Below are 25844 nucleotides of genomic sequence, written 5' to 3' on the forward strand. Positions count from 1 at the left end.
ACTTCGCAATAATTAGAGATAATTCAGTAGATATTTCAGGATTTAAAACAAAACTCTAGTACCAGTTTGTATGTACCTTAAAAAGTTGCTATTTTGAACGATATTTCTCGAAAATTCACAATAAAATTGGAATTTAGAAAATCTCTAATAAATTTTTTGTCCTTTATAAATGGAGCTACTAAAGGAATAAAATGAGGTTGGTGAATTAAAGTTTAAAGAATATAAGAAGTTTAATGAATTAGAAGAAAATAAGAAATACAAAATTTTGAATTTGGAGAAAATGAAAGATAAATTCGGGCTTACAATCATAGCAGAATTGGAAGATTTCAAAGTACATTTGCCAAATAGATTTTTGACTGTTTTGGATGAAAAAAAGATTAAAGAATTGAATAAACACGATAAATTTCACTTGGTTGTTACTGGAAAGAAGACTATTAAAGATAAAGACTGTGTTACTATCAATTTTGTAGAATAGAAGATTAAGATTTCGAAGATTTTACATTGATTCTAAGGAGATTTAACAACATTAGTAATAGATATTAAAACAGCTTAAGAAAGTAGAAACAAACAGCTATAGATTCGGTAATTTTTCATTCGGGAGTTACTGTTTGATTTTACAGATTCGTTTATTTTCCTTTAAATAGTATTTTTCCCTTGATTTACTGTTGGCTCCGAAAGTACGCTAGAATCGGCATAGTCATATATACTTATATGTTATATATATATATATATATATATATATATATATATATATATATATATATATATACGTTAAATTGTATAAATGGCAATTGCCTTATTTAATTTCAATAAACATTGAATCACAAAAAGTACTTGCTCCGCCGGGAGTCGAACCCGGATCTCTCACTTGCCGGGTGAATGTGCTACCATTACACCACAGAGCGCTTACTTTTTCCGATTCGATTATTTTGTATTTGGCCGTATATGTCACATATGCGTTTAAATAAGCAAACTAACATATGATCGGAAGACCAAATACCTGTCAAACGACTTTTATTGACGTTAAATTGTATAAATGGCAATAGCCTTATTTAATTTCAATAAACATTTATACAATTAAAATATGTTTATTTCATGTTTAACATTAAGTTAGTTTTTTTTTAAACTAACAAAACTATAGATACTGATTTGCGAAAATCTTTTACCGTGTGTGTGTGTGTGTGTGTGTGTGTGTGTGTGTGTGTGTGTGTGTGTGTGTGTGTGTGTGTGTGTGTGTGTGTGTGTGTGTGTGTGTGCAAAAATACCCAAACATTTAGGGAGCATCGATATATATATTATGATATAAATTTTAAAGTGATTGGTCATATAATGATCAATATGAAACAGCGTTATATTTTTAAATAACAATAAAAATGTATTTATGTATATATATAAGTCCAGACTCACCTTAAGCAGTGTCAAATTATGAAGAAATAATGTGTACACTTTATTATAACAGTGCTGCAAAATTTTAAATAGATGTTTAGGAGAGTATGTATATCAAAGTATATAGATAATTATTTCCCAGAAACAAATTCGTACCGAAGTCATTTTTATGGATAGATTATAGTTGTACATAAAATAATATATGTAACAAAATGATTAAGGCATGTGGATATGATTTGCTGAAAAATCAAATGCAATTAATTTTAAAATAATATATTTTATATCATTGTTACTGAACTGTTAAAGAAAAACGTGTAATAGTCTATATGCACATGATATTGCAGAATTGCTTGGGTCATAGTTTTGAAGCCCAGGGTATGCATGAACCAGCTTGCTATCGAAAGATAGCTATAGTATACTATTATATGAAATTCTAATAGCGTCTGTGTGTTTCTGTTTTGTGTTATTCAATTCAAGTAAAAACTACTGGCAAGCTTTTGCTGACATTTTACAAAGGCCTCCCTATTTTATGACCCTTGGTTAACATATAAGCCTATTCCTAATTCAAAAAGGATAGGGGGCCTCACTGGTCTTAAAACTTAGCTTAATCAGCAGATAGTAAATGTGTTTTTAATCACCTGTCAAAGTTAAGAATAGTAAGTATAATAAATTATACACTTTTAATTATTTGTAAATGGTTGTTTTTATTCATATGTCAAAGTCAGTTAAACCTTAAGAATGTCATGTTACATCTAAAGTTCTTTCTGAGTTAATTGTTATTGGTATTTTATCCAAATACAGTAAAATGCATTATTTATTACATGATAAGCATGTTAACTGAAAAGCTAAGGACTTTGACTTTAGTCTTCATTATTACTTATAATTTGTACTTCCTTTATACTCCACACTGGACTTGGGTAGTTTATTTGTTTCTGAGATCTATTAAAACATGGTGAAATACTGTTTTGTTTTTATCAAGAATTGGAGAGACATTTGAAATATTTTGGTTGTAAAAAGTAGCTTAATTCTCTAGGACCTCGTATTTAAGCTAAAATTAAAAAGGGATAATGGGAGATTGGAATATCTTTCAGTGAGTATAACTTATTCCAGGATTTTTTAAATGCCATTTTAAAAAAATGTGCTAATGTTGTTTCTGTCTTTCAAAATGTTATTATTTTCTAGGTTTGTTAAAATTCTGACAAGAAAATCAGCTTTGGCATATAATCCATATTTTCAGATATTTAACGTTATAAATTTCATAGTGTTTAAAAAGAAATTAAAAGTAGGACTAATCCTTTTTTAAAATTTTGCTGTTTTCTACGTCGTTGAGGCCATGCAAGAAAGAGAGTTTACTATTTGGTAAAACAGGATTAAGAGTATTTTTATTTCGAGACAACAATAGCACAAAGCAACAATATGAATTGTGTTTTGCCACTTTACCTTAATTCTAAGCTTTACCTTTAGATTCAAAATGTGATGTTTAAAAATATTGAATATGAAAAAATATTTAAAAAATACTTGTAGTTACATGAATAGTGTATTTTAGCAAAAGAAGATAATAATGAAATATAAGTCATTTGAAAATTTAATAAAGTGTAGTAATCAAAACAATCATTGGCTTAGCGTTGACGAAACCTATCACGCGAGGGGCTACAAAATTGCTCTTCTGTTTGTCTGCCTGTAAATCCGCAGGATATTTTGAAAAGAAATTGAGCTATAATATATATGTCATATATAATTATAAATTTCAAAGATACACGTATTGAAATCAATCGTACAAGGTTGTTGAAGTGATACGCGTATGAATAAACGTCAGAGAGGCATCGCCAACCTATAGATTGGTTGATAAACTAGTTACCTCTTACTTTGTCACCCTGATAGCTTTGTAATAGATTTAAGCAGAGGTTAGCTGAGAGAAGTCTACTTCTCGTGAGAGTTTCTGGCATACTTACATTTCAGATACTAAACTTTAATGTGCTAAGTTCAGTTTTGTTAAATTGCTTCAAATGTTGTAAGCCCTTTTAATTCTTCAGGCAATATAAGACAAATCTGATCAAGTTGGATATTAAATATGCCAGTGATAGTGACAAATAAATGTAAATTAAACTGAAAATTTTGTTTGGCTTTCTGATATGCCCTCTGTGTAAGAAATTACTATTTAAAATTTTTATTGCCATTTCAATCATTTAAATCTTCAAAAGTATTAATTTACAGTTAGCTGAGAGGAAATACTCTCGCGATTAACGTTACTGTTCTATAGAGGAATGTTTGAGACTAAAATAATATAAGCTGTATATGTGTTTAGAACTAGTAACTTTATTTTTAGATTGCACCTTCGGCGTTGGTTGGAATATAGTTATGATTAGTGATTACATGATAGTTATAGAGACCACTCAATGGAAAACAAAACTAGATTAATATTTAATATTGCTGATGCAGGGTTGATTGCAGTTACGGAGATTATTTAATACTTCTTTATATTATTAAGCCCTTGGCACGAGTTATTAAATCTGATCTTTGACGTAGTCCTTCAGAATTAGTAATCAATGTGTTCGATACTATTTTTAATACAACAAGCGGAAAAGAAATAAGCTATGTAGTCAAAATTTTCTGATAAAATGCTTCCTTACAGAAGATTACTCCAAACTATATGTTACGTTTTGTCTCGACAGTAAATTCCAAGTGGTTTGGAAATTGGATTATACATAATGACTCTATATTATATCATTTCAAAAAAACAACGAATAAATACTCCAAATGAGTCGTCAAATAGTGTCTCGTTTCTTTTTAAACTTTTGACACGCCTACTTGATAAGAGATTTCCTTCAAATAATGTCAAAACCCTTGAATATATAAACCTTTAATTTTAATGTAATTATTATGGGTATATGTAATACACTATTGGTCATAGAGTTGTATTTTAATGTTAATTTACTTTACTTGAATCATAAAAAGAAAGCTAATGTTTGAAAGCTTTTGATGATGTCTTTGTCGCACATTTATTAAAAGTGACATTATGGCTTTTAATTAATAAAATGTATAGTAATTGTATCTATTGCCAAAGAAAACACCGAGAAGTTTTACGTTGAAAGTCTAAACGATAGAAATAGAGAGGAAGTAGGTGAGATGGGAAGAGAGAGCAAACAGGAATAGAACAGGAATTGCATGTCTTATGCATAATTCCTCGCAGGATATGGAATACTACTCGTGTGCCCTCAATACCCACCGCACTTTCTAGTTTCTCAATTATTAATGACAAATGCTTATTATTGTTAAGTTTTGAGGTATATTGTCGGTTATTTGATAGTTTTGATTTAAATCTTGTCAGAGTTTGACTGGGCTGTAAGTATCATCTTATTCGAACCTTGATGTTTAATATAATATTGACTAGAGTAATTGTTGTTATTTCGATTTTAGTTCTGAATTTGGTCTGTAGGAAAACTTACGTTTTGCTGCAATAATTGTGTGTTATGAATAATTTTCAATCTTAGTTAGATTTACTTGCAATTATACAAGGAATGTTTGGAACATCGCTTTAAGTTATAGAATGAACATTTTACTAACAAATATAGGTAAGTCAACACAAAATACGCGATAGGTTAAAAGGTTTGATATATCATTCTTGTGTATACATATATATACATATATACTTTTATATATATATATATACATGTATATATATGTACATGTATATATATATATATACATATATATATATATATATATATATATACATATATATATACATATATACATATATATATATATACATATATATATATATATTAAATGTACTTAGAACTTCTCAATATTTAGGTCTATACACGCTTGGATTTATAGGGAGTTTACAATATTATAAACTGCTTCCTTCTTTTCCTGGTATGCCTTATTCTCAGAGAGGTGGAGAAGGAAAGACTAGCATTTTTAAAAATAAATTTTAAATTTAACAAAGGTTATGTAAAAACTTAATAACTCTTCTACATTTTACACTAAAACCTTCATTAGTGGTGTACTAAATTTCTGTGCTTGACTATAAACTTATTTTATGTACTGAAAAATTTAAGCTTTCCTAAGACAACCATAAATATTTTATTAAAATTTAGTCCGACGGGAAAAGAATTTTAAAAAGCCATATAATATAATACGTTAAAAAGAGTTCTTTTTTACTATTACTTTTGTACTATATAATACTACTGTTTAAAAAAGCCTAAAATATTATGAGTGCCGAAGGGCAAATATCACTATACTCAATGTTATTAATTTTATCATAATATTATGTTCTCTGATAAATTAATCAAGTAACATTAAAAATGTACACTGCTCATTTATTAAATAACAACGAATGAATTATAACGAGAGTTCCTACTATTTACTGTTTCAAATTTTCCTGAATTGGGCAAAAATAAACTTTAAAGCTTTGATGTACAGTAATAACTCTTAATTATAAAAACAATTTCAATACCAGGAGTTGTACACAGTGCAAGCAAATGTATATAATGAGGGATCAGAAATAGGCCAAGAGTTTATCAGTAGCTCCACGGCATTGGATGGGATATTGAATGTCCCTGTTTGTCCTCAATAGTCGTCGCATTTCAAATGCTTTTCAAACTAAGACCTAATAATAATAAATGCTTTAGAATTAGCAAGTATGGTCGTGTTATTTTGATATGTGTTTATGGAAGTATAACGCTCTAATTCCAAAAGTTCTAACGTAGTAAACCTTAGTAGTATAACAGTATTTTACTGATTGTATTGTATATCGAAAGGAATAAAATAGCATTTTATATGGATACAAGAAATATTGCATAACTCCTAAAAGTTCTGATATATTATCAAGAAAACATTACTATGTTTATTACTCAATTCTTTATACTGCGTCCAGTACAGCAATGTTCTCATTTATTCTGTCATTGTTTATCTGTTGTATTTATTTTGATAAAGTAGGAAGTTGTTGTGCCCCCAGCTTTTTGTCTTATTGTTTGTTGGCGTATTACTGGGAAGTAATAAGAAGTATAAGATGTTTTCTGTTTTACTTTCCTAACGCATTACTTTGAATATTTAAAACATCTAGTTTAAGCTTTAAACGTTATAATGTGCTTAGTTAATTTAGCTAATAATTGAAATATAACTATTAGTTATATTCTTGTTAACTTTCAAAGTCGAGTATCTAATACTTTTATCAAAAGAGTAGGTTCCTCTAGGTGAAGGGAGAATTCAATTGATTTTGGCGTGAAAAGATTAACGAAGCCTGCCACTCGAGATGCTGGAAAAATTTCATTTCTGTCTGTCTGCTTGTCTGTATAATATTTCGAAAACGAAGTATCGTATAGACTTTTTTCATGAAGCTTTATTTCAAAATTCAATAATCGTTCATGCTATTCTATGGTAGTTAGCGAAGCATTAGTGAATTGATTGACATTTTTCCTCTGAGAACCCAAGATGGCAATGAGATAATAGCAGTAAAATAAATTTTTATACAAACATTATCTAATTTAAGAAAGTAACATTTTTATTCATAGAGTAAAACAAAAGAGTGGAAAGTCAATGTTAAAAATCCGTGACAGAATCTTATTTCAGCGCACTCTTACCTTTTAGTATCCTCCCTGCCTCACTGGGAATTTTATTACTTGAACATTGCTATGAAATCTTACTTATGAAACACAAGGAATGTAAACTTTTTATCTGAGAATAGGTTCCCCTTGGTTCAAAGAAGAAATCGATTGTTTTTTAGTTGAAATGGTTTATTGGCTGAGTGTTAGCGAAGCCTATCGTCTTCGTACTGAAAAGGTTTTATTTTTATACGTCTGCTCGCATGATATCTTGAAAAAAATTACCAGATGACTTTTAGGTGAAGCTTAGTTTTTAAATATTATTTAGAAATACTGTTTTATAATGATGCATAACACTCCATGATATTTGGCTTCGTGTTAGTAAATAACAGAAACGAGAAATATCATTAAAATACTTTTGTAAACACACTGAGGTTTCAAAATGTGACATATTAACACGTGCATGTACGTTTTTATCCATAGAGAGAAAAGTAAAAGACTGGAAAGCCGGTATTAAAATTTGGTGATAGGATCTGATCTTAGTGCACTGAAAACGTTATAATTTTAAACACTAATATGATATAAATTAATGAACAAACATTTTAACGCAGTTGTGGCAAGATATGGAAGTATATTAATTTAAAATTTTGCATACAAATTAATTTCCACATTGACAAGAAAACGTTGTATCATGGCGCATGTCCCAATACTAAATTTAGCAGAGTTTTATTAAAGTATATCACTCAGTAGGGTGACATAATTTCCCTTTTGTCTGCTGGGAGAGTGTAAAACAATTTTTTTATGATAACTGCGCGAGAACATCACTAGAATAAAAATAATGGAATCACAAGAATAGACTTGAAATTCTGCATTATGTCTCTTTTACGCAACATGTAGTGTGGCGTACTTGTTCTTTGTAAATACATTATAAAATAAGTTAAAACACGTAAAAACAAAATATAGTTATACTATATATAATAAATAATTTTGTATTAGTATGAATATGTCCGATTGTGATTTGTTATAACCGAAAACCCATTATAAATAAACCCATACTTTTCTGCTATATTCTATAGCAGGCATAAGAGGCTTACCTTCGTAATATTTTTATAATACCTATAAAGTGTATAATAGCTACCAAAATATACCTTCTAGTGGTCGAAACCAACTATATCTTGAACATTACGACTTTTTTAACGCAGAAACTTGTTGCATTTGTCTTTCTCGCTAATATTGTTTAATCACTACAAAATATGTATTTATAAACGCATACTTGTAGCAAATGTCTAATAATGTTAACATTGGCCTGAAAATAACTGTGACTATTAAAATTTATATAAAACAAATGGATTGGTTTAGTTTAAAAATACACCAGTAGTCTCGCTACAGCTTGACAGGGTGAAAACCAAGCGGTTACATTTGCATATAGCATGTTATAGAGCTTCTAATTTAGGGTTTCTTGCTGAGTGTGGTTCTGGGCTGCGTGGTTTGTTACAGTCATGTTATTATCATGGGGAATTGGAACACAGATTTTACGACTATTTTTCAGTCTTGTATTATGACTTTGCAAGATTAAATTACTAATTTGCAAGATTAATAATTAAATCAAATTCCTGGCCAGTCATCATAATTACTACATTATTGTATACTAACACGCAACGGTCGTGTGTATTATGCTTTAATGCTGAAGAATTGGACATTAATAACTGTGAGAATGGAAAGCATTTGGAATGCGGCTACTATTGAGGGTGCACAAGGAGTATTCAATATCCCACCCTTCTTTCCGCAGCCTCGGAGGAACTATGCATAAGACATGTAAATGACGTCATAACATTTCTGCTCTATTTTGATGATCTCACTTTACTTTGACATCTTCAAATTATATAGCTCTGTATATTTTTTCTTTGTATACTTTTATTGGGTGGTTATTTTATATATATATATATATATATATATATATATATATATAAAACAATAAAATACAATTGTGTGTATTATATATATATATATATATATATATTATGAATATATTGGAACTATTAAAACTAAAGAATAAAGTGCATTATTTAGTCAGCTCCGTAATTCAAGTCATTAAAATTGTTCTATGATACTTGTAACATTTCCAATGGGAATAATGTGTTTTTTACACGGATAATCAGTAAACATATAGACTAAGGAAAAGTTCTTAATGGAAAGCGTTGAAGTTTATTATTTCGCAAGGCTTCAGAAGCAGTATGAACGCTAATCGTATTGGCCTTAAAGACTGGAAAACCTAGAAAACAAAGGACGAATTTTAGAAGAGACCCTTCCAGTGTCTTTAATAATTGTTCGCAAGCAATTCAGAACATGGAACAAAAATAATATGTAACTAATACGACAAATGCAAACCTTAAAACCCCTTAACCTTTTGTTGTTAAAAACTAATACATACACTACATAATATATGTTTTGTGTGTGTGTGTGTGTGTGTGTGTGTGTGTGTGTGTGTGTGTGTGTGTGTGTGTGTGTGTGTGTGTGTGTGTGTGTGTGTGGTGTGTGTGTGTGTGTGTGTGTGTGTGTGTGTGTGTGTGTGTGTGTGTGTGTGTGTGTGTGGTTTTAATTGACTGAGACAGCCATATTTTGTTAGTAAATAAATGCTTCCAAATGTGTCTGTCCATGTCTTTCGTATCACCAGTGCACGAATGTGTGCATGCTATATGTAATAATATTAGACCATTTTCTAGGATGACGTTTTTGTATTCTTTGAAGACCAATTTATTATTCAATATTTTTGTGGTGTAATAATTTTGTCAGATGAAGAAATTAAATGATAAAACTCTTGTACAGCAGTTCAAATCCCGTAAAAATATGTATCACATCCATGTAAAAAGAATTGTGTAAGTCTGTTGGTTGTTGTAAGTTTCAGAAAGTCGTATGCTTACGTATAAATGCCAGAGAGGTATCGCCAGCCTATAGATTGGTTGATAAACTGGTTACCTCTAACCTCGTCATCGTGATAGCATTGTAATAGATTTAAACAGAGGTTATCTGAGAGAGGACTACTTATCGTGAGAGGTGCTAGTGTGTGTTCGTATTAGAGACTCTACTAAAATACCTTTTAAATCAGGAATTTTCCAGTGGTTGCTTAAAATTTAGTCAAAATGCAGTCGTGACAAGGTAGGTTGTTATCACGACGATGCAATAAAAAACCATATAAACTGCTAATTAAGCAATCTGATATAAGTCAGTGTCAGAAGTTTACGTTACACTTACATAGTGATAATTTATTCAATAAATGTATTTATATACCTCAAATTCTCTGTACAAACTAAGTGTTTAGAAGGAAAGCTTTATTATTGCGTATATTCTAAAACATAGGAAACGCAGTATTGTACGAATGAATAATTTACATTATCATCCAATTGTTTCAATGATATGGTAACACGTTATTCCTCAATATGGGTAAAACTTTTAACTGTCAAAATTTTAAGTGGAGGAATATTATACATATCTTGGACGCATTAAGTGACAAACTAAATGTATCTTTTGGGTACATAATAAATATATAAAATCTATCACTTTACTCAAACTTATACTGCATCAGTAGGTCAGCAATTATCGATTTGTTCTATATTAATGCTTTGCTCTATAGGTAAAGAAAATAAATAATGTTTTAAAACTTGATAAACTTTTGCTTTCAGTTCACTTAAAAATATCATATATGTCAAATACTGCAAATTTGGTTATATTTAAATAAAATAACTTTTTTTAGATACAATTAGATAAAAACTATACCAAATTCGAATGATCTTTCCTTTGGACAGTGTAAGTCAAATCGTAAAGTTGGTGGAGAAGAGTGAGGGATATCAATGGTGTATTATGGAGTAAAACGTGAAAATATTTATTCTTTTCGAATATAGTCCTTCTTATGAACACAAAACTGTGCACAGCAACAGATAGTATTTAGTTTCCTGTGTAAAATAACATTTTTGTCAAAATAAAAAAAACAAACAACATTTAGTTGTGTTCATAACATTTTTTCAAACTCGCGTAGACAACCTTAGAAATAATTGGAATAATTGGATAAAGTCTAATGGGAAGCATTATTCTTCCTGCTATAATGCCACACATAATTTTGTGTGTTTTTGCGATTTACATTCGATTTATATTTACATTACAGCGTATACTTAAAACGTATATTCAGAACTTTTATATAAAGTTTTTCAAAAAGAATTTCCTTAAACCTTTAGAGGTATTAGGAAATTAAAAGTGCTCTTAAAACGATCATTGGATAGAATAATGTAAGTTTTATACAATAGCTTCTTTACAATAGTAGTAATAAACAAATATATGTGGTAAAGCCCATTTAATTTAGGTATTAATGTAGGTACATATAGCTATTAATATATTATGTACAATAATTCATTAACTTGAGGATTTAAATTATAGTTTTTACGATGTAAATTTGATTTCAACTACATTTATACATAACACAAATCACGGATTTGTGGAAACATAACATTATTTATAATACTAAACCTGTGAAAGATAAATGAGTTTTTATAAGGTTTTTAGGAAATCCTATTATTTTTCACTGGTACAATTTTTACTAATATCAAAGAGTGCTCTTTATCTTTAGGATTTTCTAGATGTATAGAAACCATATAGGCGACGCAAATCCATAATCACAAAACGCACAACTGTTTATCGAACCTGTCAGTCATCTAGCCAATATACATTCAGCTAAGGAAATAGGTAACTGGAGAACACGAAAACATACCAGAAATCTCAAAACTAGTTGTTTTGAATAAGAATATTCGAAAAATTTAAACTGTTTTTGTTTTATATTAAACTTTAGACTCAACATTTTAAAATCTTTTGCATGCGCTATTAACTATTGTTTTAACGAAATATATATATATATATATTTAAACACTAACACAAACACGCACTCACAGACACTTACACAGAGGGCTGAATGTACCCATATGACTTACATATGGGCTGAATGTGCTATAGCCCAGGGCGGCAGAATTCATTGGGCGACAAATATTGGTAAAAAATAAATTATTTAAAAATGTAAAAATGTGTGAAAAATTTACTTTTAATAAATAATAATTTTCCACTTTCTTTTAATGATTTTTTTATAAATGTTGAGACATCTCAAATTTTATGGTATAAACAATAACTGCAACTATAGGAAGCATAACTTCAATGCTGACACTTCACTATTTTATTTGAGTTTTATTAAAAGCTTAGCGTGGCCGCCTCGCTGCCGCCGACGTCGCGTCGACCCATTGCGGTACCGAGGTAAGCGCTACATGGTTGGTATGAGTGGGGGGGAGGGCGGTAAATTGTGGATAGCCCAGGGGGGTAAATCTTCAAATCCACCTCTGCATACACAAACTGATGCATACATCTACTGGTCGATTAAACTAGGCTCTCTCTCTGAAAGATATATGCCTATATTAAATTTCTACTAAGTACCGTGTTAATTTAAATTCAATGGGATTAGGCTAATAATTGAACTCCTGAATAAATAATGGTTTAGTTGCCAAAGCCATTTAATATTCTTGATGCAATTCCAAATATTTATATTGTAATTAGATTGAAATAACTCAGGGTAATATTTGAAAAAGCCTACTGCATTAAAGAGTGAACTAAACGCCGACACACATATTAATGTATCGGCGTTTAGTTTTATAAAAGACGATAATTGTGTGAAAACATATTTATGATATACAATATTTTTGATGTAAATGAAATTATATAGTTGTAAATTTCAACGAGGATACACTAACTAAAAGTGTCATTTGGCTTTTAAAAATTAAAAAGTAAAGTAAAAGAAAATGTAAGTTTTTATCTTGATTAACAAAATATTATATATTGAGAAATATATATATATATATTTATATGAATTTAAGAGCATAAATATATAAACACATACTATTGCAAGGTTTTAGTCGAGAATTTACCAGGGAACGATACAGACAAGGCGTGAAAGCTGAGTTCCACCATTAAAACTTGGAGACAAAAGAAGCGATGGTGAGAACTTTAAAAGTCTTGAAATTAATAACAAGACAACCTTTTATCGATATCCTGCTATAAATGATTGTCTTTACCTTTTACCAGTTCAAAAGAATGCTTCATACTATTTCACATTATAATGTCCTTTATTATTGAAAATTTGTGACAGAAGCTTGTCTTTTTTTATCATAGTTGTTTATATACTTTCTTTTAAAGAGACAGTATAATAATATGTCATTGTAAAAACTATTAAATTCAAATACAATATTAAAAAATCTTTGATGTGAAACCAATTATTTTATAAGATAATTACTCGGTAAGTGTTTATTTAAATTTCAAATCCTAAAAGCTAATATCTTTAGTGAAAGATCCAATAATCCAATATTGTTAATCATGTATGCTGTACATCATATCGACATTTCATTAAAAAAATTGAACTCTTTTGTCAGTTGTACGTTGTGATGAATGAAATAATACTCCCTTCATGACATGAGTAAATCATAGAGAGCATGCGTCATGAAGCATTCTGTCGCTGGAGGATCCCATACATTCCTTTATTTCAAGCGTATTTTTTTTTAAAGTGAAAACACATTCATAAAGTACAAACACGTGTTTTGTAATTTGTTTGTTAATCCATTTATTGTTGTATAACTATACTAAGCGTTCTGGGTCTTTTAGTATAATAAAGTATACTATAATTTATGTAACTATAGTCAATAATGCTGTATCCTTTTTAATTAAAAACTATATTATTTTCATGAATTAACGATAAATTTATATTCGTAAACTATTAGTGGGACTGAAACGAAGGCACCAGTCAGTATGGATTACTTATTTAAATTTAAGTTTTGGCCCATAGAGAATATTAAAGGCAGTTCGGTATTTCATTGAAAGTCAGTAGAATACCGATTTAAATAGCAGTATCTTAGTACATTCAAATGGTGCTGAAGCCTTCGGTTAGTAGGCTTTAATATTTTCTAAATTATATTATGAAAAACCTGCGAAGGTCCCAAAAAGAAACTGCAGTTGTGGTGAACCATATCCAAATAAAACATCTTAACATTAAGCATCACTCAAAATACAAATTCTAATATATATTTAAACCACTAAGCTGTGAAAGTGGTTTAATTAGGAACTTTTTCGAATATGTGGAAACCTATACCTTAGTAAAAAAACAGCTATTATCCACTAGTAATGAACGTACCTTTTTATACTTTAAATAAAAAGATAATTACTAAAAATATGATGTCCTTTCCATGAAAAATTTGATTACAGATTATTCCCTAGTGCAGTTTATTCATGCATGCATTGTATAACAACATAAACCTCTTATACAACCTTAACCATAACGGCTAAGGTCCATTGCAAAAATTCATGTTAAACAACGTATTATTTGACTCATATTTTACAAATAGTGGCCAATGTTTGAAATATAAACAAACAACTTAAAAATATCAAGTATACACATTTTGTATATTTTTTAATATGTAAAATGTGATTGTAAACATAAGACCCTTTATTATACAATGTAGGAGACTGTAATGCTTAAGTTAAAACATTGCTACGTTTCAACATAAAATTAAATTTATGTGGATAAATTTTTGTATAATTTAAAATTTGACTCGTAACTTAGGACTGGAAAATTAAAATAAAAATACAGTACCACTTTGACGCTATTGTTATTTCAATAATTTCAATATTTACTGTAATATATACAATTTTTCAAGTTTATTATTTATTGATCTCATGATATTTTATGATACCTTTTTTATTTTCCGATTTCACCGATTTTTGTTACTTAAAAATTTTAAAACAATGAGACATAAAACTGAATTTCTAATTTAAAGTTGAAATTATTGATATAGTAACCATTATAAGATAACAACCATTTTACTTTAGTGTCAATTGAAAGTAACATGATAAGTTGAAAATTTAAGGAAAGTATTAATTTCTTTGCCGTCTTTGTTTCATCATATATTTAAATTTAGTTAAATTGTAGTCTTATAATAATTATTAAGGGAGTTTAAGTTATTACGAGGATTATTTTGGTTATCATAAAAATAACTGACAGTAATTTTACAATGGCTTTCATATTTCTTTAATAAAATAAAATGATATAGTATTATGTTTTGACTTTGATATTATGACTTTGAATTTTAATTTTCGTACATCGTGTTTCTTCTTGTTTCCAAAGTAGTCTAAGGTTATTTATGTTATAACGCTTTTAGATATTTCTCTTATATTTGGTTACTCTAAATGGAATCTGGGTTTCGTATATTTTGAGTAGTTATCTATCAAAATATTTTACTGATGACTAAACTAATGGTCTAATCTGATTTTACTACTCTCTCTAAGAAAGGATAATTCTAATGAAGTTGAAATTTCGAGTAGTATTTTCTCTCTCGTTTTAGCTGTTGAATAAGATGGTGAGTTCAAAATTGCTCCTCAAACAGTTAAAATTATGCATTTAAATTAGAACAGTTTTCAAAATGTAAATCTACAGATATATATTTTGGTTATCCAAGAGAGTTATCTGCATATCTGGAGATCTTAATAAGCGAGGATATGGAAACATTTGCCTGAGGCTCTGTTATATGAGTAATTGAACGTATATATTTCCATGAAATCTGCACAAAACATGAACATGAATATTCCATCTATGTTTTTAAAAGAAAGATTTCCGTTTCCTTTCTGTTTAAATTATCATTTACATCTTGAAAATGCTTTAACTGTTGTACTGATATATTGTTTTGCACCTACATTATGAGCTTTTGCAAATGAACCCCTCATACAATTGTGGGACAGCGTATTAAAATCATACGATTTGCTTACTGAATTTTTACGTAACTTTATGATTTTTTTACTATCTAAATCATGAGAGTGGTTAAGTTACAACCCACTCGTAATATATATATGTCTTGATTTGTTATACTACAGTTTCTTCAGTCTAGTCAAGTTGCTAGATTTAGTGGAACCAAGCTTCATCATTTCATATTAAAGTTATGTATTTATGTATTAAAAACTAAAGTTATTTTGAAAAATAGATAAAACTGTTGAGGGGTCTAGAATGACCCCATTGTTGTGAAAACAAAGATTATTTTTAAATAAAATAGTAATTTATTTCTTCAAGTTTGACTTAAAGATTATTTTTGTACAAATAAAGTGAAACATTAATATATTCAAAAAACTGTTCAATAAAATAAAACAGTTGTTTTAGACTATTTAAAAAAGTTTAGCCGACATGGCGACAACTGTATCGCTAGCTGGGTGTGTGATAAATTACAGATACTCTACACAATAACGTCTTGTTCAACTCTTAATGGTTAAACTTTTCAAGGAAACTACCTGATTGTGTACTGGGAGTTCCGTAAACTCGTTTCGCTCCTGGTTTCGAATTGAAATACTTTACAACCATTAAGCATGTTAAAGGCATTTAAGTTAAACTATTTATTACTTATTTACTATTAAAAGTATTAAATTAAATTATTTTTCAAATACATATTTGAAAGTATCGTAATAAGAAAACGATTAATCTTGTGCCATGCATAGATTATTAATGTTGGTCTTGGTTAAATAATGTGATATGAATATAACTAGATGTTTGACATGGTCAACAAAACTATTCGTATTGTTTTACACAATGAAAGTAGTGGTGAATATTATGCGTTATGCAATATTTTTTTATTAAGCTCCATTAATTAAATATAATAATTATTGTAAACCATAAACAAAGAATCGTTAGGAATTCTAAGACTTGAATTCCAAAATGCTGTCAGCATCTATGTGGTTATAAATGCTCACAGTGAGTAGTACCAATCGCATCATTTAACTTCATTAGATCGTTCTGTCTAGATAAAAATTATAAAGATTTCTGACGAAGTGGGTTAATGAATTCGGCCAGTTATTGAACAACGTTTAGCCCCCAAGAAAACCAAAAAAGATCGCAAATTTTTCGTTATCATCATCTTATATCCCTGCATCAGCTCGGTACCTGACATTAGAGGATTGATGTCAGCAACTCTATGCCTTATTATTGAATGTGCCATGGACGTTAGTCGTATAACGTATCCTACTCTGGAGGTTACATTTGGTCTGGCTTGTTTCTTCTGTTAACCTATACTCCTGTGTACATAGGCTGATATAATAAACGCAGTCTGTATTACTCCTACTTTCAAGAAAGGTTTCAGTGATACTTGACAGTTTATACTAGAAACACCTGTTTGACTTATACGATAATAAATTCACTAATATTACTCAAGTTTCGCTAAGGCCATAAGAATGAAAAATAAAATTATTTTGAGTCTCAAAAAGAATAAAATGTAATGCTGCAATCAAGAATACCCTCTCAGGAAAACTCACCTTTATTAAGAATTGCAAAGATCGATAACTTCCAAACTGATATACTTAGAAACAGTAAAAGTTTAAATTATGTTATAATAATGTTCATATCCAACAGAAATATGTGTGCTTTTTGACATCAGAGCTTCATCCCAGTGTCTGTACAGGTTACAATAAACTGTGTCTCTCTGAGCTCAAAACGCTGAGAAAATTATCGTTGTATTTCTTCCAGTTAGCTAATTAGAATTATAATTAGCGTCAATAGTAATTTTAAACAACAGTTCTTATCGAGTGTTTTTAAATTCATAAGAGGTACACTCAATCAATAGAAGTATATGTTTATTGTTGCGTATAGATGGCAAGAATGCCGAATTCAATACCTGCTTCATGAATTTAACAAAACTAATTTTTTTTTAAAGTGATCACTAGAAAATATTGTGATATTTGATTTTAGGGCTCCTTCTTTCTAAACTTTAAAAGCTTGGCAAACAAAAAAGTGAGTAGTAGTGCACATAACACACATACTACGTATTAAATATAAAACAAACCTCATCGTTGAGTTCGATACTAAAAGGTAAACTTTATGAATTCCGTTAGGTAAGTTTTCATAAACTGTCTGAAGACACCTTGATTAGTATTGTATAGCGGTCCAGTTGAAGTTGTCCATTTACAGCTGGTGACATAACTGAATAATGCAGGCTGCAGAATGTCCAGTTAACTGCCTTCGGAATTAACTAGTGACAACAGATGTTTGGGATACAGGTTTCCTTCCAGTGCGACAACGACTTCCGGCTTACTTATGTTGTAAAATGTTAAAAGAAATGTACGAGTAGAGGTCATTATTACTGGTCAACGTATGAAACTTTTAGTGTAATTCCTAAAAATGGCAACGTTAAACTAAAGCGGTTAAAAAAATAAAATCACTATGTTAAAGTTAAATTCTTATTATAATAGTGACATGACATTAGCTTAACCTCTGGGTAAAATACATGGTTTGTAAGAGCTAAAAAGGATTCAGATGTCTGTCAAATTGTGGTGACCAAGATAAGTGAAAAGTTTGTTTTACTTTGGATCACTTCTTTGACAAAATTGGTTCTGTCAATGTCACTTTCTGAAAGTATTAACTTTAGAAACTCTCTTGATAAAAATATAGATTAACTAACGTATTATGTGTTTTCGTTATTTTTAAAACATATAAAAATGTAATAAACGTATAAAATTATAATAATTAGCAGTAGTGAACTTTAAAGGATAATTTGAATATATAGTAGTCAGATAGTTTTTTTATGTCAATTCTTTGTTACCAAGTTTTAATAACGAGGCTCAACCTTTACGCCTCGTCTTGAGTTATTTCATTCAGCGCTTTAACCTGGAACGTCTTTCACTAAATTCAAATTACTTTGAGTCACTTACATTCGTGTCGAATTTGTAAAAGGTGACACGGACTGTACACGGTATGTGTTGTTGGATTGTACTTTTATATAACACACCATACACCAGTATTGACTGAATTTTACATCATTTCTAATGATTGTTGAGAGGTTTCCTTTTATTCAAAAATTTAAATGGTAGAAATAAAAAAGAGAGTAGAGATAAATCCGGGAAATTATTGATTGAAAATTTTTTCTAGATAGGAACAAGCAGTGTTAGGAGCATAAAAGATTTCCTGCAATAGTATCTAAAAGTACAAAGCAGGCACAAATTTACTATTATATCATTGATATAGTAAATGGTTATTCAAAAAAGTATTAAAAATAAATCTAGTTGTGATAATTATGGATTGAATATATTACCAATAAGGAAAATATTGATGTGTCTGGTCCTTTTATATACAATATTTATAGAAAGCCTCTTTTCTTAACTTGCCTCTTTATAGAATTATAGTGATTACCTTGATCACTGGACATGGCCACTTCAGGAAACACCTACACACTCTAGGTTTACGAAATGAGGACTCGGAGTGTAGACTCTGCAATAAGTCTGAAGAGACTGCAAAACACATAATACTGGACTGTGAGAGACTGGGAGCAAGGAGAAGGGCTCTTTTCGGTGATAAACAACCAGGCGACGAACCAGATGCTAGTATCGGGGAAAAGCTTCTTAGCCTAATTAAGGGCACAAAGATAGGCTTACCCCTCTAACATCAAAGGGGCACACAATAAGCTCAGGTTGACGTGTGAGGATCTGTGAATCCACCCCAATACCCCAACGCAAAAAAAAAAAATAAATAAATAAAAAAACGCAAAGCCACTTTTCCAGGTTTGGTACATGATGATTTCAAAATAGCTTCTGCAACCTCTGTCTTCAAGTCTGGTGATCCGTATGATATACCGTCTGATCTCAGTCATCAATACCTTAGTTACGATATTTGTGAGAATAGCTAAAAACAGGTTAATGGATTACTTTAAACGCAATTCATTGTTTTATCAAATTTTACATCAAAAAATTCATTTATTTATTAATTTTCTTATTTTTGTCTGGGTTTTCTCCCAGGGAAAGGAACAGACTTCACACTTGAAAAGCATATCTCAAATATAACTTACTCTAAGGACCAACGTAAATACACATGTTTACTTAATGGCGCAGTATAGCAAGTGCAACGCTTACCTTGCGACAACCACACCAAGCAACGTCGAGCATGGCCGTTGCTTGGATGGGTAGCCGCTGAGCGATCTGTCATTGCAAGGATCTCGTCTGCCGGCCATTGGTGGTGATTCGAAAATCAGATTTAAGCTATTAGTTCCCAGGTTAAGTTTAAGAGAGGGCCTCTTATCCCTAACATCGCCTTAAAAAATAAGACATCTTTATTTTAATAAAGGTTTACTAATTACTAGGGTAAGACAGGACCTTAAAATGAATCTGAGTAGCTGTTAAACAATAAACTTTTAATGAATTTTTCAAAGTCGAAAAGTCGTCTTTTTTATGCAACGCAGTGGAAACCGTTTGAAATTAGGTTTGTCACCCACAGCAATGCAAATATTCATTAATTGCACCGATGTGTTTGAAATTGGCACATAAGCGGCTATCAGTATCCGAGATTACGAGTCAGCTGGGACGATGAATTAATCGTAGTTTTTATAATCTACAATATTCCAGGACAGGTTCTGGTAGGAATATTCCTGTCAACGTAACCAAGCAAAGAGGAATGTTGTGTGGCTACCATGTAGAGTAGGCTGGGTACAAGTGTATGTAGATCGTCTAGGCCTAAAGTTTTATAGTTAGGGAACGTTCAAAATCATATCTATACTATTAGTTTATAATATTCTCATCAAAGCTTGTTAGTTTTAGATAGAGAAAATATAGAGGCGGATTCATGGAAAATTAGTCCTCTGGAAAAAAATGCCCTCTTGCGGTCGCGACGACGCGAATTTCCACTAAAGAAATAGTAGAATGTGTTTAGTACCTCGGCTTTTGTATGTTGATCATAACCTAAAATAGAATAATAATATCAATTGCCTTTAAAAAATCTCCATTTCATCTCAAGCAGCATATGAAATGTAGACATTTTAAACAATTTTATTTTTTCTTGGTTTGAAGGATACTGAATTTGCTTGAATAATTTATTATTGCGGAACGTTTCCAACATTACTGCAGCCAATTATAATGGCCAGAACCACGCGTTGCGTATTGCAAATAAAGTTAAAAGAATTGATAAAATGAGTAATATTTCCTTAGAAAAAATATGTAAATTACCAATCACTTGTATAACATTTGTTGGCTAACTCATATCCATAATTACGTTTATCAGTTCAACTACATCACAATCAGAATAATCCAGGTTCGAGTCTTTTAATTATAAATACCTTATTTTACTACAAGTAGTTCCGTCAGCTGTGCTAACTGAGTCAAAGCTTATTTAACCGGTTTATTATAGTAATGAAATGATTTCAAAATGTAGTTAATTTAGTTTATTACATACAAAAACTCAGATTAAAGATTTGATTGATTATTTCACCGTATGAACATGGATCCCTAATGGTTAGTATCCTATCTGTCTGTATGTTTTGTGATTATAATTCATTTTTAATTATATTACACGCTATTTATACATTTTCATAGTCTAAATAATAGTAGTCATATGTTGTACTGTTATATGTCTGTGTATGCATATACGTATTATATATGTGTGTATGTATGCGGTTTGATTATATAAATTCAAATTAAATTGTAGTTTTTTGTTTGTTTGTTTTAATAGCCAGACATAAACACTACACTAGTGTAAAAAAGGAGAAAAGTATTGTTTATTATGTATATATATTTATGTATATGTGTGTGTGTGTGTGTGTGTGTGTGTGTGTGTGTGTGTGTGTGTGTGTGTGTGTGTGTGTGTGTGCAAATGTACTACTATAGTATATATGTATGTATATATTTAACTATATTCCTTACATTCTGATCTAAAAATTTACATAAATTCAAGATTATATATATATAAATTGAATTATGTATAAATTTTTAAAGAAAACTACAATTATTATGTTTTCTTTGTTATGCTATTCAGGGTTGATACTTTGCAATTAGTTAAAAGCGTTCTCTCAAGTATATCCTGCTGTTCATCCTATTGTCCATGAAGCTGCCCGGCCTAAAACTACCGCCAAAAGATACCAAAAGTTACCTGTAATCGGTTATTTGTCAGAAGTGCTGATGTCTGCACTGACTTACATCCCTCCCTGTCTGAAGACAATCCTTACCAGCATTCTGCCCAAATAATGGACATCCTTTGAGGCCATGTAATATTATAAAACTCGATCTTGCCTATGTGGAAATGAAGTTATGTCTAAATTTCAAGCTTATATAGTGCTCTATATTTTATGCATCATACAAGGGAACTTGGTATACATTACATGTACAGCAAAGATTAAATGGACAAAGTTGTGCGTAATAACAAGACCAAAATTGTGTTTAAGTTAATTATTGGTTACGTCGTACACTTGTTGTGCTAACAAAACTGTTCTTAGTCAATTTTTTAAAATTGTCTTATCTCTCTTATGGATTGTACATAACGGAAAACACGGTAATTTGTATGGTTGTTTCAAAGATATCTTTCTACTGTTCGCATGATTTGTAAACCTGACTGATATTTCACTACAAATATTGCTGAAATCAGCTGTTTAGTGAAACATAAAAATTATACGACAAGGTCAGTCTAAAAATGATAGTTATTCACATTTTTGTGGCTGATTACTATGTTTGGTTGAAATTGTGTATCTAAAAAGAATAACCGGTTCATTTAATTTGGAGAATCGCAGAAAATGTATCGTATTCACAAAATTGTTATAAACTGCCATCCAAACCCTCACATTTTTTACATAATGTAAATATAGGTATAATCTTTTTATTGTTATAAATAATTTCGAACAAAAACTTACATTTAACTAATTGCAAAGTAACAACCCTTAATAGCATAGCAAAGAAAGCATAATTATAGCATTTCTAATCCAAGCCCCAGTAACTGCTGGAGTTATATCAAAATGTAAAACGAGTAATGACATATATATATATATATATATATATATATATATATATATATATATATATATATATATTTATCAGTTGAGTCTGGTTTGGATTCATGAGGCACAAAAAATACAGATAAACCAAATAATTCCGTAATTTGATCCATTCCACAATATCGCAATACGTTGATTAGTTAAAATTAACATAAAAAGTATGGTATTTATTTTTATTTAAATGAATGGTGTATTGGCGTATTTAGTATTTTCATTTTCTTACTATTAAGTGGAATGAGTTAATACAGAACTTACCTGTCAAAGGATTTGTATATTAATGCTAATAAAACCCACCGCAGAAAAATTTCATAAACATTACACGGAATTTTAAGAAATTATACAACATAATGAACACGGGAACATTTCCCCAAAATTATAAAGGCCCCGAAAGTGAAAATATTATATCACAACGTAATTGGAGAGCTTAATAAAGGAAACGAATCAATCACATGGTCTAACTAAAAACTAAATACCTTGAAAACATCGTAAATAATCATTGCACTGAAAGTACAAAAAATAAGCTGATAAATCAACAACTGATTTCTTTTGAAGTACTAGTAGTTTAAATATGAAAACATCAAATGTATTATATATTACGGTGATGCTATAAAAGTTTATTGGATATAATACACATATAAAACGGAATGTTGAAGGTGAACGGAAGTAGAAAACGATAAATTTCAGACGTGCAGTTCCGGTTGTTCATCACGGTTTGGTACAATCGACGTTGCTACCCTTGTCTGCTTGGTGGAAATAACATGAACAGTTTTGTAAGTATTCAAAGGAAAATAGTAATATATATTCTAGTGGGGGAAATTGTTTGTACTCAATACTCTAACCCCATCCGAGTAGAAACTTGAGATTTAAGAATACAGTCGTTTCTGAGTTGTAACTAATGGATTGTTATGAAATATTATAAAGAATTATGATACTTATACGTATATTTAATGTTCTCCTTTTTAATGTATTTAAAGCTCTGTAATTACTTAATCTATTGAGGAACAATTTAAATTCAACGTTCACGCCTTTTCCGTAGATTTTATAAACACCTGCACATTGCAGTCGCTCTCATGACAGAATTTCCGGAAAAGTCTTTGCAGTTCTTAAAGGCCCGAGAACAACCACCGCAATACAAAATTATACGTGTATATATAGTGTAAGCGAGTGGTCAGATTTTCTCTATATAAAGATTTATTTGGTAACTTAAGAAGTAAGATCTTGTATAGTTTGCGCCGTGTAAGATTATGGATATATTTTAATATTGGCTGTGAAATATTTAGGCTTGGCAACACACTCACATGGAATAACACATATTTTATTCATTTCATAATTGGATTAATTTGTGAACATTTTGAACTGTATCAGAGGTAAAAATGTACATTTTATACGTAACAATTTTAATATTAAGCCTGGATAAAGTTTTGATATTTTTTCTAATTACAAGTTAGAATCCATTGGTTCTAATGGCAATTTTAACATTAAAACATTACATAACAAATTAGGTTATTTCAGATATTTTCCATTCAAAACTAAGAAAGAGAAATCTTTCTCTTTAAACCTCTAAACGTTTACAAAATTTTTACATAATAAACGAATGAATTACTATTCCAAATTAAGAACATTGATATAAACTACATTAAATTTAGTAACATATTTTCCAATAACAAACTATTAATTTGATTTTTGCACGTGGGAATTTGATTATTTATATTTTGATACAGGTTACTTTCCCGCACACGAACACACTCACGCGCACTCCAGAATGTTCGTTATCTTCTCCGACTTTGTGTGGACTGCCGCGATCTCCGCTGGAGGGTTATACATTTGGAGGTTCCCCCAGCATGTCTTCTGGGACCATGCCTTTTGCGAATCTTCACTGGTGACTGATGAGTACCGGTATTTTTTTGTATCATCATGTTTGACGTGAAATTATTATAAGCGATCTGTTATCATTTCCTGTTGTTTAACAGCTCCGCTTGAGGGAATGGGTCATTTCAGCTTATATCCCGTGGATGTTTATTACTCTTTGTATTACTATACTTCCTTTCCTGCGGTGGTGATTCTTTAGTCATGAATTTTTATTTCTTTTTTTGCAGGTTGACATAAAGTCAGGAAATAATTGTAGATACAAAATAAGCAAAAACGTTTACTTAAACGCATTACTTATCTGGTTTATTTACGATTTGTGTAATTTATGTTTGTGTAAACTGAATTTTTTTTATTTTAAAATCACTTTAAAACCGTTATTGCTATTCTCTCGACCCTTTGTATTTATATGAAGCAATACTATTAGTTTCCATTTTAAATTGGTAGCATGTAAAATTTTTTAAATATGGTATATAAGATCGTCACTCCCACAAACATTTTGCAAGGATAAAGTTTTGTTGGAAATTAATCAAAGGAGTGACGGGTATCTATGTAAGTAATTAGATAAATCTCAAGAAAAATATTCCCTGTCATAGATATATTTTAATATTAATATAAATTAATTTGATAGAAAAAATTAATTACCGATGGGGGAGCAAAATATCGACACCCGGGGGCATTGATTTAGTAAACAAGAAAAGAATGAACTTAGCAGCACAGAGGTTGAAAGATGAGGAGTTTGAGATGATCGGTGATCGAAAAAGAGAGCGGATGAGGGCTGTAGTGGTTGAGCGAGCAATAAATTATATGCTATGAAAGATGTAAAATGTGTGTGAGGTGCCAACAGAATTTAGCGCCTTCTTTCTTAATTACAGTAGTATATAAATAATTGACTTATTTTAGTTTTAAACTGGCAACATTTTCAACTACTTTTTATCCTGGAAACTACTTAAATTTAATAAAATTATAAATAATTATATAACATAATTATTGGACACATATTTTAATTTATATAATTTGTATAAATTATTGAAAGATTTTACGAATATTTGGCAATATTTCTGTCTATGTTATATATCTTAACATTGTTTACACACATGAGGTATATGCATAAATTATCCTCATTATTAGAGAAATTGTGTAGTGAAATGATATTTTATAAGTTTAGAACTAAATGAAATGCTGTATCTTA

Source organism: Homalodisca vitripennis, chromosome 4 (assembly GCF_021130785.1).
Source record: "Homalodisca vitripennis isolate AUS2020 chromosome 4, UT_GWSS_2.1, whole genome shotgun sequence".
In the NCBI taxonomy this organism is placed as follows: domain Eukaryota; kingdom Metazoa; phylum Arthropoda; class Insecta; order Hemiptera; family Cicadellidae; genus Homalodisca; species Homalodisca vitripennis.